The sequence below is a fragment of the Salmo salar genome, unplaced genomic scaffold, assembly GCF_965601325.2.
Source record: "Salmo salar unplaced genomic scaffold, fSalSal1 ptg000587l, whole genome shotgun sequence".
In the NCBI taxonomy this organism is placed as follows: Eukaryota; Metazoa; Chordata; class Actinopteri; order Salmoniformes; family Salmonidae; genus Salmo; species Salmo salar.
The window spans coordinates 942,501-948,816 of NW_027675427.1; the positions used below are offsets into that span (position 1 = coordinate 942,501).

The 6,316-nt window shown below is 40.4% G+C and overlaps 1 protein-coding gene across 1 annotated transcript in view; it reads left to right on the plus strand.

Moving 5' to 3' along the window:
• Window positions 1-2,393, plus strand: part of LOC145876407 (NLR family CARD domain-containing protein 3-like) — a 30,203-nt gene extending 27,810 nt beyond the window's left edge. The window contains exon 10 of the mRNA XM_082972186.1: window positions 1-2,393. This exon is cut by the window's left edge and continues 733 nt beyond it. The gene's annotated coding sequence lies outside the window, so the exon portion shown is untranslated.
• The last annotated feature ends 3,923 nt before the right edge of the window (window positions 2,394-6,316 follow it).

Below are 6,316 nucleotides of genomic sequence, written 5' to 3' on the forward strand. Positions count from 1 at the left end.
CACTGGAGCAACAATGTAGAATATCTCTCTAGTCATGTTCAGTAAGACACACTGGAGCAACAATGTAGAATATCTCTCTAATCATGTTCAGTAAGACACACTGGAGCAACAATGTAGAATATCTCTCTAGTCATGTTCAGTAAGACACACTGGAGCAACAATGTAGAATATCTCTCTAATCATGTTCAGTAAGACACTGGAGCAACAATGTAGAATATCTCTCTAATCATGTTCAGTAAGACACTGGAGCAACAATGTAGAATATCTCTCTAGTCATGTTCAATAAGACACACTGGAGCAACAATGTAGAATATCTCTCTAATCATGTTCAGTAAGACACTGGAGCAACAATGTAGAATATCTCTCTAGTCATGTTCAATAAGACACACTGGAGCAACAATGTAGAATATCTCTCTAGTCATGAGATATAATATTATTATTATATCTAAATATTCATGACAATACACCACCTAAGTTAATAGTCATTAATATAATGAATCACCACACTGTGTTGTTAAAACTGGTTTCATTTACACATCATTGATATGGTTGTTATTTGGCTTCTTGGGCGACCCTGCTGATGTGAGTAACTACAGGTCCATTAGTACACTACCTGTAGTGTCGAAGGTTGTTGAAAAGTGTGTAGCAGAACAACTGATTTCCCACCTCAACAACAGCCCCTTCACATTACACTCCATGCAGTTTGGCTTCAGAGCGAAACACTCCACAGAAAAGGCCAACTGCTTTCTTCTGGAAAATGTGAAGTCCAAGATGGACAAAGGGGGCGTTGTCGGGGCTGTGTTTCTGGACCTAAGGAAGGCTTTCGATACTGTTAACCATGAGATTCTCATCACAAAATTGTCCAAGTTCTACTTTTCCCCCGACGCCTTGAGATGGATGAAATCATACCTTGAAGGCAGAACTCAGTGTGTCAGAGTGAGCAATGAGCTGTCGCCCACTCTTAGCTATGATGTGGGCGTGCCCCAAGGGTCAATACTGGGGCCCCTCCTGTTCAGCCTGTACATTAATGATCTGCCTTCCGTCTGCACTGGGTCTGAAGTTCAAATGTATGCAGATGATACAGTGATATATGTGCATGCAAAGAGCAAACAACAAGCTGCACAAGAACTCACTACTGTAATGGTCCAGGTTACAAAGTGGCTCAGTGACTCGTGTTTGCATCTCAATGTGAAAAAAGCAGTTTGCATGTTCTTCACAAAGAGGGCAACAGATGCTACTGAGCCAGATGTCTGTGTGTCAGGGGAGAAGCTCCAGGTGGTATCTGATTTTAAGTACCTTGGCATCATACTTGATTCCAACCTCTCTTTTAAAAAGCATGTGAAAAAGGTCATTCAAATAACCAAATTCAACCTAGCTAATTTCCGATTTATACGAAATTGTTTGACCACAGAGGTAGCAAAACTGTATTTCAAATCAATGATACTCCCCCACTTAACATACTGCTTGACTAGTTGGACCCAAGCTTGCTATACAACATTACAACCTATTCAGTCTGTCTACAAACAGGCTCTCAAAGTGCTCGATAGAAAGCCCAATAGCCATCATCACTGTTACATCCTCAGAAAGCATGAGCTCCTGAGTTGGGAAGATCTTGTGCAATACACCGACGCATGTCTTGTATTCAAGATCCTAAATGGCCTGGCTCCCCCTCCACTCAGTATTTTTGTAAAACAGAAAACCCAAACATATGGCAGCAGATCCACAAGGTCTGCCATGAGAGGTGACTGTATAGTTCCCTTAAGGAAAAGCACCTTTAGTAAATCCGCTTTCTCTGTGAGAGCGTCCCATGTCTGGAATACACTGCCATCAGACACACATAACTGCACCACATATCACACTTTCACAAATTGCATGAAGACATGGCTAAAGGTCAATCAGATTTGTGAACATAATCCCTAGCTGTGTATTGCCACTTTCCATGTTGTCTGTTGTCTGGAGCTTGTGAGGTGTGGAAACACTGTTGTTTTTATGGATTTTGTCTTGTTGCTTTTTGTCCTATGTTGCTCTGTCTGTATGCTACATCTTGCTTGTCCTATGTTGCTCTGTCTGTATGCTATGTCTTGCTTGTTCTATGTTGCTCTGCGTGTGCTCACTGCTCAATGATTGTCTATATTGTAATTGTTTTTAATAACCTGCCCAGGGACTGCGGTTGAAAATTAGCCGGCTGGCTAAAACCGTCACTTTTACTGAAACGTTGATTAATGTGCACTGTCCCTGTAAAAATAAAATAAACTCAAACTCTTGGTGTTTGTAAATATTGTAGAATGTTTATTTGTCAAATTCTTGACACAACAATCTGGTTTGTGTATAAACTCAATTCAACTGAATGAAATGATGTGCCAGATGTGACTAATAAAGGATCATCAACCAGATGGAAGAAGAGAGGTGGACATTTTTTAATATTGATCACAATATGACAGTACAAATCAATCAAATCAAATTGTATTGGTCACATTCACATGGGTAGCAGATGTTAATGGTGTGATTGTTGTCTAATCGGGTGCACAGATCCTATCAATAGGCTTTTCTCCTTCCTTCCATTTACCATAGGGGTCAGGTGACCTGCACTGACCACTCCTGGGATTTTCTGACTAAGGTACTCGTCAACTATATCCAACAAGACTCCAGCGATAACTTCTTTGGCAGGCGCCCTGCTCCGATGATCAATACATGTTGCTTCTGACGTGGACAATTTAGCCAGATCCAGTGCTTCTTCTGTTCATCATCAACACAATTAAGTTATACAATACATGCATGTTTTGTTCAATCAAGTTCATATTTATATCAAAAAACAGCTTTTTACATTAGCATGTGACGTTCAGAACTAGCATACCCCCGCAAACTTCCGGGGAATTTGCTAACAATTTACTAAATTACTCACGATAAACGTTCACAAAAAGCATAACAATTATTTTAAGAATTATAGATACAGAACTCCTCTATGCACTCGATATGTCCGATTTTAAAATAGCTTTTTGGTGAAAGCACATTTTGCAATATTCTAAGTACATAGCCCAGGCATCACGGGCTAGCTATTTAGACACCCGGCAAGTTTAGCACTCACCAATATCAGATTTACTATTATAAAAGTTTGATTATCTTTTGTTGTCTTCGTCAGAATGCACTCCCAGGACTGCTACTTCAATAACAAATGTTGGTTTGGTCCAAAATAATCCATCGTTATATCCGAATAGCGGCGTTTTGTTCGTGCGTCCCAGACACTATCCGAATGGTAAAGAAGGGTCACGCGCATGGCGCAATTCGTGACAAAAAAAATCTAAATATTCCATTACCGTACTTCGAAGCATGTCAACCGCTGTTTAAAATCCATTTTTATGCCATTTTTCTCGTAAAAAAGCGATAATATTCCGACCGAGAATGTCCATTTAGCTAAACAGAGGAAAGAAAACAAAGCTTTCGGTCGACGCGGGCACGAGCCTGAGTCTCACAGTACTGTAACCAGCCACTACCCAAACGCGCTACTTTGTTTCAGCCAGAGCCTGCAAAGCCACGATTCAGCGTTTTGCCGCCTTCTGAAACCCTATGGCAGCCGTAGGAAGTGTCACGGGACACTAAGATCCTCACTCTTCAATAAACAGAGACAAGAAGAACGACACCTTGTCAGACAGGCCACTTCCTGCATGAAATCTTCTCAGGTTTTTGCCTGCCATATGAGTTCTGTTATACTCACAGACACCATTCAAACAGTTTTAGAAACTTTAGGGTGTTTTCTATCCAAAGCCAATAATTATATGCATATTCTAGTTACTGGGCAGGAGTAGTAACCAGATTAAATCGGGTACGTTTTTTATCCATCCGTGAAAATACTGCCCCCTAGCCATAACAGGTTAATCTAACCACGTTGTCCGATTTCAAAAAGGCTTTACGGCGAAAGCATAAAATTAGATTATGTTAGGACAGTACATTGACAAAACATTACACACAGCCATTTTCAATACAAGGACAAGCGTCACCAAAAGCAGAAAACCAGCTAAAATGCAGCACTAACCTTTGACAATCTTCATCAGATGACACTCCTAGGACATTATGTTAGACAATACATGCATTTTGTGTTCTATCAAGTTCATATTTATATCAAAAAACAGCATTTTACATCGGCGCGTGATGTTCAGAAAATATTTTGCCTCCAAAAATGCCGGTGAATCAGCACAACAAATTAAAAAATACTCGTCATAAACCTTGATAAAATATTAAACTGTTATTCAAAGAATTATAGATTAACATCTCCTGAATGCAATCGCGTTGACAGATTTCAAAATAACTTTACTGGGAAGGCACACTTTGCAATAATCTGAGTACTGTGGTCAGAAAAAAAACAGCAGGCAATTATAGACACTGGCCATCTTGGAGTCATCTATTTTCATAAATAGCATTAGAAATATTCACTTACCTTTAATAATCTTCATCAGAAGGCACTTCCAGGAATCCTAGGTCCACAACAAATGTTGTTTTGTTCGATAAAGTTAATGATTTATGTCCAAATAACTCCATGTTGTCTGCGCGTTCTGTAGGCTACTCAAAATGTAGGGCGCGCGAGGGAAATGTGACGACGGAAAGTCAAGAAAAAGTTATATTTACGTTCGTTCAAACATGTCAAACGTTGTATAGCATCAATCTTTAGGGCCTTGAGAACGTGAAACTTCAGTAATATTCCAACCAGACGTTTGCATTGCCTTGAAAAACGTTTTGGAACGCAAAGGGATTTCTCACATGAACGCGCCCTATGAATTGATGTGATATTCAGGGCACCTGATTACCAGCGTTCTCCTTCGGTCTGTGTTTACCGCAAAAGGCTCAAACTACTTTCTAAGACTGTTGACATCTAGTGGAAGCCTTAGGAAGTGCTATTTGAGTCCTAACTCACTGTGTGTCAGAAAGGCAAGGACTTGAGAAAACTACAGGAACCAGATGTTCATTTCCTTGTTGGATTTCTCTCAGGGTTTTGCCTGTCATATGAGTTCTGTTATACTCACAGACATCATTCAAACAGTTTTGGAAACTTTAGAGTGTTTTCTATCCAAATCTACTAATAATATGCATATCCTAGCTTCTGGGTTGGTGTAGGAGGCAGTTAAAAACGGGCACATATTTTTTTCAAAATTCTCAAAACTGCCCCCTAGCCCCAACGTATTTTTCATGTTTTGTTCACCTACAAACTAAACACAAATCTGGCCATCTTTTCTCCTCCCTCCTGGCTGCCCTCCCTCTTCCCTTCTCAGTTCAAGTTTGTTTATTATATACACATGATAGACACTGTGTGTACAAAACATTAGGAATACCTGTTTATTCCATTACATAGACTGACCAGGTGAATCCAGGTGAAAGCTCTGATCCCTTATTGATGTCACCTAGGGCTGTGTTGGTCATGACATAGACTGACCAGGTGAATCCAGGTGAAAGCTATGATCCCTTATTGATGTCACCTAGGGCTGTGTTGGTCATGACATAGACTGACCAGGTGAATCCAGGTGAAAGCTCTGATCCCTTATTAATGTCACCTAGGGCTGTGTCGGTCATGACATAGACTGACCAGGTGAATCCAGGTGAAAGCTATGATCCCTTATTGATGTCACCTAGGGCTGTGTTGGTCATGACATAGACTGACCAGGTGAATCCAGGTGAAAGCTATGATCCCTTATTGATGTCACCTAGGGCTGTGTTGGTCATGACATAGACTGACCAGGTGAATCCAGGTGAAAGCTATGATCCCTTATTGATGTCACCTAGGGCTGTGTTGGTCATGACATAGACTGACCAGGTGAATCCAGGTGAAAGCTATGATCCCTTATTGATGTCACCTAGGGCTGTGTTGATCATGACATTTTGTCAGCCAGTGATTGTCATGCAAATAACTGACAATCTCATGGTAATTTACCCTTAATTAACATCAACACATTTAGCATCTACTGGATTCCAAACATAGCCTACAAGCCACTGATACAGACCTATGGAACACCTACATTTTAAAAAGTCTAATAAATCCATGTAATAAAGCCGACACCATCACAATAACTCCAGTATTTATCTGAGACAGGTCTAAACAAACATGGCATGAAGAAAATCTAGCCTATTTCAGAAGAACACACTAAGAATGCAGGCTGTATCCCAACCGGCCGTGATTGGGAGTCCCATAGGGCAGTACACAATTGGCCCAGCTTCGTCCAGGTTTGGCCGGTTTAGGCCGTCATTGTAAAGAAGAATGTGTTCTTAACTGACTTGCCTAGTTCAATAAAGGTTAAACAAAAAATGTAATTAAAAAATTAAAATAATTAGG